Source organism: Carcharodon carcharias, chromosome 11 (assembly GCF_017639515.1).
Source record: "Carcharodon carcharias isolate sCarCar2 chromosome 11, sCarCar2.pri, whole genome shotgun sequence".
Classification (NCBI taxonomy): domain Eukaryota; kingdom Metazoa; phylum Chordata; class Chondrichthyes; order Lamniformes; family Lamnidae; genus Carcharodon; species Carcharodon carcharias.
The window spans coordinates 149672845-149684992 of record NC_054477.1 but is presented as its reverse complement, the minus strand read 5'-3'; the positions used below and the strand labels follow the sequence as shown (position 1 = coordinate 149684992).

Genomic DNA, 12148 nt, shown 5'->3' with positions numbered 1-12148 from the left:
ACACTTGAAGGTTTCCCCAAGTATTGTTAAACCATTACTACAAGAAAACTGGCCTGTGGATCACACGAACAGAAATAACAAAATCTTCGAGGATTAGAGTTGCCTTTTTTCTTTCTAGAACATGAAGAAGCTAGTTCCCCGAGTTTCTATATGTTTCTGAAGCTAAATATTGTAAACTAGAATCGACATAAAGAATATTATTTCTTTGAATAAAGTGAGGGAAGCTTGTTCTTGGCCTGGTGGCCTGGCCAATGTTTATCCCTCAATCAATGATGTTAAAGCAAATGATCTGGTTATTATCACATTGCCTTGTGGAAATTTGCTGTGCAGAAATTGCCTTGTGGAAATTTGCTGTGCAGAAATTGCCTTGTGGAAATTTGCTGTGCAGAAATTGCCTTGTGGAAATTTGCTGTGCAGAAATTGCCTTGTGGAAATTTGCTGTGCAGAAATTGCCTTGTGGAAATTTGCTGTGCAGAAATTGCCTTGTGGAAATTTGCTGTGCAGAAATTGCCTTGTGGAAATTTGCTGTGCAGAAATTGCCTTGTGGAAATTTGCTGTGCAGAAATTGCCTTGTGGAAATTTGCTGTGCAGAAATTGCCTTGTGGAAATTTGCTGTGCAGAAATTGCCTTGTGGAAATTTGCTGTGCAGAAATTGCCTTGTGGAAATTTGCTGTGCAGAAATTGGCTGCCATGTTTCCCATGACGCCGACTGCACCTTAAAAATTATTGAATTGACTGAAGTGCTTTGGGACATGATGAGGCCATGAAAGGTGTGATATAATTATGCATGTTCTTGCTTTCTGTGCAAGTGTACTACCTCAGTATAGTACACACTGCACCTTTTCATATATGTAAAGTGAGGTGGACTGCTTTGAAAACAGTAAAGGGATTCAAAGGGCCAATGGTATGAATATATTTACAGTAAAGGCTTTACTTCTCTCTTTCTGTTTGACTTTATTGAACGATTTATCATGTTAAATAGGCCTTTTGTGGAATAAATGAAGCCCTGCAGGAATATTTTGTACATTTTGTGTTTCACACTTCATTGTGCTGTGCCTGCATATTAGATGTTGAAATAGTTTAATGAAAACCGATTTTGTGTTTTCTAATAGAATTAGTTCATACTTAGCTGATGTATGCCTCCACATCACAGTGCATTTAAGTTTTATGTCCTTGCTTTGAGTCTCTTTGTTTGTCTCAACTGATGGCTCCTATCCAAGGACTTTTCTGTATTGAACATCTTTCAACATTGTGCGTGGAAAATGCATGCCTTGGTGCCCACTGCTTAGGGTGAGTTTAGCACAGGTTTGTGTCTGGGTCCCAAATGCAGAGATCAGTGCTGCATCAATTGGGAATGAAAGGCGCAGGTACACTGAAAAACACTTGTCCTTTGGGGGTTCCAGATCCTCACTGGAGTAGCAGCCTTGTTCTTTCCAGATGGCTTGCATAGAATTTTGGAGAAGCTACATTGATTGAAAAGCCTGTTTTAGATGTATAATATATGATCCAAGCTTTAGGATTCTGAATGCAGAGTAGTCATCCACCTTTTTTGTTTTAAAAATGAAGTTGGCATTTATCTAAGTACCTTTCACACCTCAAAGCACTTTACAGTGAGTGAAGAATTTCTAAAGCTCGATGTTGTAATGTAGAGGAATGTAGAAGGCAATTTATTCACAGCAAAGTCCCACAGCAGTGATGAAATAAGTGATCAGATAATCTAGCATCAGTTGAAAGATAAAAGTTGGCCAAAATATCGAGGGAAAAACTCCTGTTTTTCTCAGAGTAATGATATTTTACATCTACCTGAGGAGGCACTTGGTGCCTCTGAACTTGAAAAACTGCAGTTAAGGCAACTGACACTAGCAATCCAATTTGAAATTTTTATTTTCTTAAAAAAACAAACTAGATTAAAAATGAATTTGAAGCAATGTGCAATATAGCTATGCCAAGATTAAAATACAAAAAAAGGCTTGCATTTATATAGCACCTTTTGTGACCAGAGGACATCCCAAAGTGTTTTACAGCCAATGAAGAGCTTTTGAAGTCCAGATACTGTTGCAATGCAGGAAAAATATGGATCACAAAAGGCTATTTAGCCTGCAAGCCAGCTGTTATATGTTGAGTATATACAGCTTGCCTTACTAAAGATGCTGATGACTAATTTTCAAGAAGCTAAACTTTTCAGCAAACTTCCTGTTTTCAAAGAAAACCTTGCAAAACTACAAAGAAAATCGTTAATTTTCTTGGTTGGCCGGCTACATTGTGCAACTTGAGCTGAACCATTGTACAAGATTCCCAGATGCTTTTAATCATCTGCTACTCCGGGGCAGTCAACACACTTTCTTTATAGTATTATATTTAATTTTTTTTCAAAGTCCTCCACGCTCTGAATTAGCTTTTTGGGACACTAGACAAGTGCTGGTCAGAACCTTGTCAGATGGCCAAAGCTCATTTGTAAACCTAAATCGTCATTAGCTCCCTGAGAATTAGGGGCAACAGACCTAAAGTCATTGGCCAACTGCTTCCAGCAGGGGTTAGTTTAAAGTGATGCCGAGCAGGAACTTCCAAGCTATCTTGCTTCCCTTCCATGTGTCAACTCCCCCATCAAGCACCAAGAGTGATTGTAGTGCCCTTACCACCAGCCAGCTAAGATCAGCTTTCTGAATCGCTGTTCACTTTAAACAACCGAATATTAAATGATTTGGTTGTGTACCTATTTCAGCTATTTACTACCCTCTGGTGGAATTGTTGGCGGGGGTGGGACTTCTAATTTTGTATTAATTCTGTGATCAGGGTATAGGTTTATAAACATGTTTAAGATATCCCTAACACTTTACTCTGAAGAGCAAGGAGTTTTTAAACAATGCTTTGGCCATAGCTTACCTTTCAATCAACACCATCCGAACTAATTATCTGATCACATGTTTCATTACTGAGCGTGGGACTTCATTCTGCATAAGTTGACTGCCAAATGTCCTACGTTACAACAGCAAGACACCTGGGCGGTGATGATGATGATGTTAATGAAGTAAATACCTGAACGATAATTTTTTCTAGCTCTCCAAATGACTTTGGCTTGGACACTATTGCGTTGCAGCAACTGTGTTGGGCTGCACCTTGTCCTTTGGGTGCTGTTTTTGAGTCAAAGGTTGTTCATCAAATTGCTCATCTGTAAACTTCTGAATCACCTTTTTAAAATCTAGATTTTAGCTGCTTAAACAGCATCTTTTGCTGACATTAATGGTGACTTCACTTCAAAAAAAGTATCTATTACCTGTAGGGCACTGTGGTGTTTCCTAAGGGTGTGCAAAAAGTTCCAAAGAAAAGGGAAAAAACAAAACATTTATTTTTTTTTTTTTGCTTTTTCATTAATTATCTTGCTCCCTCTTCCGAAATGATTGGAGGGAAGAAGCCAAAAGACAAAAGGAAGTTAAATGTTTTTGAACTTCAGTCATTTTATAGTCATTTATTTTATCTTTAGATTTGCATTATAAATTCCGATGTTCACTGCCTACGTAAACGTGTCACATTGTGGTTGCACCCTGTTGCCAGCAGTGATACCTGTACTGGCATGATGTCGCTTGCAGAGTGTCAAATTTAAACAGGCCAGTTTCTATTATAAATATGAACACGTGTTTTATAATGGAACATGTTCACAAGGAAGCACATGCAGATTTTCAATATATTAACGCAGACAGTTGATTTCAACATCAATTGAAAACACAGCTGGTTGATCTCTGGAGAAACTGAGTTACCCAAGGCTTCTGGAAGTATAAAGGATGAGAGGATTTTTTAATGTTATGGCTCCAGTCAAATTTACAAGGATAAAAAAACATTTTGCTGGCCTTGCTGCATGATATTGAGCGCCAGGATAAAGCTGTGCTTTGGAATTTTTTTATTTTAATTGCTTTGTAGATGTTTGCTGCCATATTATCTACTGCTTTTTGGCAGATTAGTTCAAATATTAGGCACAGACTGTAAAGATTTAACGTGCATGTATAACCGACACCCTAGTTGTTGTTTAGAATTGACCAAAAATGTTTGTAGAGCAGAAATTGTCCAGTTATTGCATAATGTGAACAGTATTTGATACAGCTTGAATGCTGCTGCACGGAGCAAAATGTTAAAACTAAGTGAGTTTTTGTTGGATTATTTTTATAAAACAAAGAGTTACGGTCAGATTATTTCTCCGCTCCTTTTTCCCGACCTTAGTCAGGAGCTGCACCTTCCTCGCCTAACCTTCCAACTCTGGCCTGGTGAGAAAAGTGCAGTGCTGCGGCTCCCAGGACTCTTCAGCGCAGGGCAGCAGCATTGGCGGAAGTGAAGCCACACCCCTTTTTTTAAAGCGCTAGCTGAGGGAAGGATAGGATGGGGGAGGAGGGGCTGAAGGGGAGGTAGGATGGGTCAGGTGGTTGGTCCGTGGTCTAGTGGGGAGTCGGGGGTGGGAGGGATGTGGGTCAGTTAGAAGTGATTTTAATTATTCTAATCTTTCCTGGGTAACTATTCTACAAAGAGTTGGAACTATTCAAAGTCTCTGATTTAAATTGGAGGATCGGATTGTTCCCAGTGCAGGGTAACTGCCCTTTGGAAGTTTGAACTTCCTGGGAAAATCCTGTGCCGTTCTTGCACTGGGACTTCAGAGGGGTGCCCCAGAGCATCTTCTGGGGTACGCTGCACCCCTCCCCCCCTGCCGGAATGGAAGTCCTGGGCCATTAACATCTTCCCTCAACTGTCACAATGCATCAAAGGCTCAACTTTTTGAAAAGTATAGTTTGCAGATGTTAGGTGCCAATTCTGTTGTTGCTTGTATGCCATTTTGACTAAATGAGAACTCCAGGATGTTGAGTGATGTCTTGTTTGTCTTTTTAAATAGAAACACTTGGGATGGGAGTGATGAGGACTTTCTAATACCTTATTAACAATGTTAAATAACTCCTCAAATTGTCTAGTGAAAATCCATTGCATAGTGACTGGAACTAGCTTTGGGTTACTCCTTAGCAACTGTTACTTATATTCCTTCCAAGCCTGAACAAGTTGTTTTTTGATTTGTGGAGTTCAAAGTAGTAACACCGCTCAGAATTGTTGTCCTAGCTCACGTCGTTGTTTGTGCTAAAGCAAGTAGAGCAATAACTGAACAACAAGCCAAACTATAGTCTGGTTTGTTTGTCGTGATAAGGATGTGGACTATGAAATTTCACTGAGCAAATCATTTACCAATTTAATCTATGAGGTTCCCATTGGAGACACTAATATGGCTAACTTATATCCATGTTTATATGAAACAGTCTCGGATATAGTCTTCAAATGCTAAAGGTTTGGACTGAAGCCTGTAGTATATTCGACTTTAGTGTACTGTCGGCGACGTGTGTTTTATAACGGGCTATACTTGCTTTATGATTCATTATGAGCTCTGAAGGGATTTTAATAAGCTGTTCTTGAGATATGGGCATCATAGACAAAGCAGCCTGCTTGATTGGCACCCCACCCACCACCTTAAACATTCATTCCCTCCACCACCAACGCACAGTGGCAGCCGTGTATACCATCTGCAAGATGCATTGCAGCAACTCTTCAACACCACCTTCCAAACCTGTGACCTCCACCACCTAGAAGGACAAGGGCAGCAGATGCATGGGGACACCACCACCTGCAAATTCCCCTCCAACCCACACAGTATTCCGACTTGGAACCATATCGCTGTCCCTTCACTGTCACTAGATCAAAATCCTGGAACTCCCTAACAGCACAGTGGGTGTACCTATATCACTTGGACTACATCAGTTCAAGAAGGCAGCTCACCACCACCTTCTCAAGGGCAATTAGGGATGGACGATAAGTGCTGGCCTTGCCAGCAATGCTCACAATAACAGATTCAATCATATTTATTCCCATTCCAAATTTGCCAGAGGTGATGATGGCAGTGAGTCTTTTCCTTGAACCAAAGCAGTCCATGTGGTAATAGAGCTCAATGATGGGAATTTCTGGATTTTGATCCAATGACAATAAGGAATGGCATTTCACAATGCAAGTCAGTGTGGTGTGTATCTTGGAAGTGATGGTGCTCTCCTGACATTACTGCTCTTGTTCCTCTTGGAGGATGAAGGGCTGAGAGATGATGACAAGGTAAGCTTGGTTTAGTAATGTAGATATTTTCTTACCTATAATAATTTTGGGAGAACCGATTGAGGGAAGAACACAGCCTATCCATTATTTTGAGGATTGCAATATTTACTGCTTTAGTCAGACCATTTTTAATTTAAGGTTCTGCCTGACAACGTTATGATTGATTGCAAGATCTCAGGTTGTAAACTAACGTAAGCATGTAATAAATATATACAAGTTACAACAAATATTTAAAGTTTAAATCTTATTATACTTGCCTCATAATGTGAAATTTTATCAGGAAATGTGATCTATCGGCAAACACTCCAAGAAGTGTTAATGTAATTCCAATCTTCAAGTGGAATTTTTTGTTTAAGGTAAATCGGATATATGTTTGTTGTCGACAATTCAAATGGTTGGTGTTTTAAATGACTAATTAAAAATATTTCTCACCAAATTCTTGCATTTTTTGTTTGTTATCAAACTTCAAAGTTTGTATTGCGGAATTCCATCTTGTGACTGGCTTTTAAAGGGAGGAGGAATTGGCATTAAAAGATTAGCATTGACCATAGAATCATTTTATAGAAGTTTGAAGGAGAATTAGCAACCACTTAAAATAAATATAGCTATGAAAAATCAAATCCTGTTGTAAGTGATATTAAAAAAAATTGCAATATTTAGTCTTAATGCAGAAAGTACTCTGGTGTTGTGGTATATTTGCTGATTAATAACTACATATTAATCCTGAGTTGAATGCACTGACATTCTAAGACCTGTGATAATATATTGTCTTTGGATTCTTTATTTATGGAAAGATCATATAGATTGCCCTAACATGATCATTATTTCAATCTGCTTTTGATATGGCTTCTAAAGACGGCACTACAATTTGCAATGCTGGAAATAGCATTTTGAGTGAAAAACCGTTTAATTAAAAAGTTAATTAGTTCACTAGTCAGCTTCTACTTCTACCTGTCCATACGCAGCCTGCATGGGCTTCTGCAAAGGCTTCTCATGCTTCCTTTAGTATGGCCTAAGGCCCCTATCCTTGGCTTTTCTCTGTCATCATTCATAGACATGATCCCACACTTGTGCGCTGATCTACCTCTTACTACCAACTCCTTGACCACTTAATCAACATCAAATGCTGGGTCAGTAATAACTTCCAACAACTTGACATGAGCAAGACCAAAGCTGTCCCATGCAGCTTCCCCAGAAAATCTCTGCACTTTAGCCCCTGGCTGCACACTTAGACTGAGCCAAACTTTCATTGGCTTCTAACCCATGAGTACAAGTACCAATAGCTTCCTCCCATGCTGGTTTCTAACGCATACCTTCTACTCTTTCAACTGTGACCTCATTTGTATCTTCCGTTCCCTTTTCTGGGCTTTCAGCTGTCTCAGCCTCATGTTTTAGAACCAGTCTTCTGCCTTGTTACCCTTCCTTAAAACCACAGATCTTTTTGATCTTGCCATTGGCCAACACCCTTTTTGCTTCTTGGAATATCTCAATGAAGCACGTGTGATGTTTTTTAACTTAGAGGAGCTTTAAAAGTACTTGTGTATTTGAAATGTTGGCTTAATTTACTTCTAGATCAGGTAAATCACTTTGATCTTCTAAGTTGCGTCACTCCTTTGTGGAAAAAGTGTTTTATTGCATGGTATAGAGTTTTGAATGATTAGATATACAAAATGATCAAATCTTCTGAACTGTTGTCTTTATGACCGATGTATTTTAATTATTTATGTTAAGTATCATTAATTTGGCCTGAGCGCACTTGTGTACAAGGAATTAACAAATTATGTTCTTATACCTAAGGCATTTAAAAATGTGTTTGAAGCAGCAACAGTTCAGAAATTTGGTAATAGCAAGGTTCAACCCTTCCCTGTTTGAAGGAAATATTAAAAGAAATGAGCTTCTATCAAAGAATTGTCAGAAGATAAAATTGCGTTGAAAATAGAATAAAATGTTAATTGACATTCATTGAAGTAGTTTTCTTTCATTCTGAAGCCTTTTCTGACAGAACAGTTCGCTCGTTATAGACTTGCTGATTTGTTTATGTGCACTGGAGTTTAAGTATTTGCAGTTCATATTACAATTTAATGATTGAGAGAAATAGCTTTTGTCTGTAAACCTAACTTGTGTGACAACATCCGCCATATGCTCAAAGAATGTTGACAGTTGCATCTGGTTATATAAAGTTCAACAAACAGAACAAGGGAAGTGGTTACCTTCTGTAAAAACACATCGTAAAAGGAGCATATTCTGGCTTCAAAATTGCGCACTTAGGAATGGTTTTTATATTGATAAGAGAAGTCCAGTTTTCTACAAGTCCAAAATTTTGATGAATATCTACATGAAACAAGTGCATTCTCAAATGTTATGCAGAATGAATGCCCAAAATTGAAAACTTATCAAAATCCAGAATATTCGTAATTTCTGAAAAATGTTGACTACAGATGAATGTCTAGTGCATGCACTGATATCGCCTGAAAACCACAATCTAATATCTGAAATGTTTGCTCCTGCTACTGGTTAGACGCAGTGGTTCCTAAACTAGAAATTTATTTTAAGGTGAAAGACACTTCTAGCTTCCTGCCAGAGGGAGACCTTCCTTTGATCAGACATTTGGTATAGGTATACCAAGCGGTCCGCAATATACCTATCGATGAACTAGGTGTTGGTACCTTAAAAGAAATTGCCTTTCATTTGTAGCAGCCAACTTGACAGTGTGAATGTCTTGCCTGCCTTCCCACGTGGAATAACTAGTTTGGGCAGCCAAAGTCCCATTCCTGACTTGCATAGGCTGACAGTCCAAAACTGCTCCCACTTTCCACCAATCGACAATTTAGGTCCGAGAGCACAGGGAAATGGAAAATGTCAATGGAAATGCTTTCTTCATGTCCAAAGGGAATTCTATCCTTCATCAAAATATGCTAAAGCCAACCTGTAGCCTTTAACATTGGTATTGATACCTGAAATGGAAATATGCGATTTCAATATACTAATGTTCCTCATCTTGTAAAATCACTAAAATGAAACTTCTTATTGCAAGTAGCATAGGAGCTGAAAAATTGGACAAGTTAAATTATGCTTTAATATCTTTAGGATAATCAATAATTAACACTTAATTCTATGGGCAAGAATTTCCATTACAGCAGTTATTCTTGGGAATGGCACCTTTCAGAAGGTCTAAAGTTGTATCTTATCAGTCGCAATTTTTTTTCTGTTATCTTTCAATTTTGTTTCCCTTCCTTTCCTGCCATGGTGATGCTGTGGTTATCGTATCCAGATTTCAACTTGGCTTTTTTGGCCCTCTGATTAAAGTCTCTTTACTAAATTATCTCCCGGCACTCTGCCCACCTAAGATCAAAGTTATCTGCAGCTGCATCTCTCTCTCTCTCTCTGATCTCTTTCAAAATCCTTGCCCCTCCCTTCTCCCAGCCTGCCCAGCCTCTACTTTTGTTGGATTTCTTTCTTTCTCTTCCATTATTGCTTGTCCCAACAATCATGTTATACACTTTCCAATGGGGCCTCCTTCATTGCCCTCATGTTGTCATGACAGTTACCCTAGTTCCTTATTGTTGGTTTACTTTTCCTGGTTGGTATGTGCTGCTTAGTGGTCTCAACTGAAAGCACCAAGTCATGAATACTGAGCATACACAGCTTGACCATTTTAGTTGCCCACTGTTTAACTGATCAATTGCCTACCTGATATCTGGTCTTGGATCAAAATCTCCTCCAGCTCAATCCAGGAAAACTTTTTTTTTTTACCTACATCAAGTGCTGCTTCTGTTAACTCCATCAGTCTTTCTGGCTGCCATCAAGGGCTAAGTCCAGTTGTGGGAATTTTTTGCATGTTGTTTGATCCAGAGCTAAATTTTCTCCCAACATCCATTCTGCAAACATGCTTTGCCTGCCTTCCACCATCAAAGAGCCTGCCCACTGTCCACTCATCTCTTCTCCCAGAACTGCTGAGATTTTAATCCATTCCTTTAGCACTTTTTAAGACTTGATCTTTTTAAGACTGTTACCTCCAAGCTGGGTGTCTTTGTTTTTAGCCTTCATAAATTGCAAATTATTCAAAACGTCGCTTCTCGTACATTGATGTTTTAAAAATTCTTTCATAGGCTGTGAGGGTTGCTGGCATGCCAACATTTATTGCTCATCCCTAATTGCCCTTGAGAAGGTAGTTGTGGGCTGCCACTTTGAATTGCTGCAATCTAAAGCCCTGATTTCCAAACTGCATTTCTGATCAAACTTCACCGTCCAATGGATCACCAGGAATCCATTTCAAAGTTCTTATCTTTGCGGTCAAATGCCACCTTAGTTTTAACCACCCTACCTCAGCAATCTCTTCCAGTCCTATGCCCCACTCTGTACCATTTACTCCTCTATTCCTTGTTCACTCTTTTCGTTGTTTCATCATTGGTTCTAGCTCTTTCAGCCATTCTCACTTCCAAAGTCCTCCTCCCTGCTTGCCATCAAAAATGTTCTCCTTAAGCCGTTCTGGCCTCACCCTCTCATTCCAGTCTTCCTGCTCTCCCATTTCACTCTGCCCATTGTCCTTCTCCACTCTCCTGTGATGGCTTTATCATGCAGAATAATCTAAAAATGCAAGTTGTGCCTTGCCACAGGACGGATTGCTTTAAAAATTGAGCTATTCGACAAGACTGATAAAATGCCCAAAAGGCATAATTCTACATGGTGAATACTGTTTGGCAAGATTCTTTTTGGGTGTGTTATTTGGACTGACAGCGGAGTGGAATTGGGTTGAGTTAACATAGCAAGTATTCTGCATTAATTCATCACCGTCAGTCCCAGAACTTACCCTAGTCAGAAACACCTTTGTTTTTGAGGCATGTTTAAAATGTCTTCCCTTTGAGTCAATGCCCAGTTGGGTGGAAGGGCATTCAAGTGGGGCGCAGACTTCGGTTAACGTTCTTGAACAGGCTGAGAAGATTGCAGTCTGCCCAGGGCGACTGTTTTCAGTTTTCTTTTGTCTCTTTATAAGGAATGTGGATATCCACCTAAGGTGCAATATTGGGCAGAACCTTCGGCTTGATTAGCGGGGATGGGGCCTGCTCGCCGAGGTGTAAAATGACGCTCGGTGACCTCGGGCGTGCATCCCGAACTCACTGCCCATCACTCAGATCTTTGGTTCGGCGGGCGCACATCCGAGTCGGCTGCGCTCCCGCCAAACTGTCAAAGGCCTATTAAGGCCAGTTAACTATTAACTAAAACAATAAACTGAACTGTCCGACCAACCTTAAGGTTGTGGGGCAGGCGAAGAGCCCAGGCGGCCTTCGCATTTTTCATGGAACCTCATCCACAAGCGGGATAAGGCTTCATGAAGATTTTTAAAGGTTTGATAAAAAATTTTAATAAAATTTATAGACATGTCACAGCTCATGTGACAGTTTCACATGAGGGGACATGTCCTAAAATTTTTTTCTTCCTTTTTATTAAAATTTTTAAAACTTGCATTAATCTCACTGAGGCAACCCTGTGCCTTGGAGATTTCTGTGCTCTTTCATGCACATGTGCAAAAGAGCGCACTCCCCGACTCAGGGAACCCATCACCACCCCCCCACCCACATGGCCCACACAGGGGAGCGCTCAGGGCTTTCTGGGTGCATGTCACAGGCCCGCCCATGTAAAATGGCGGTGCCGAGCAGATCACGGGCGGTGATCTGCTGGGCACATGCCCATGCCTGCTCCCGCACCACCCTCCCCAATGGGGAGAACATTCTCCCCAATGGGGAGAACATTCTCCCCATTGTAATCAAATGCTCTGCTCAGAGATGCAAAGAGAGAGAGTTTCACGCCAAGCTGCACAAGTTTTGGTAAGGAAGAATAGAATTGCATTAAAAGCAGTGCAAAGAATATTTACTCGACTGATTCCTGGGATGCGGGTGTTGTCTTGAGAAAAGGTTTGACAGGTTGGGCCTGTATCCTTTTGGAATTCAGAAGAACGAGAGGTGATCTTATTGAAATATATAAGATCCTGAGGGGACTTGATAGGGGGGAATGCTGAAAGGACATT

General features: G+C 40.0%; 1 protein-coding gene across 12 annotated transcripts in view; it reads left to right on the top strand.

The window, feature by feature from the left end:
* The window catches only part of LOC121283974 (LIM domain only protein 7-like), a 222832-nt gene that overhangs the window by 131881 nt on the left and 78803 nt on the right, over positions 1-12148 (top strand). The window lies entirely within an intron of this gene.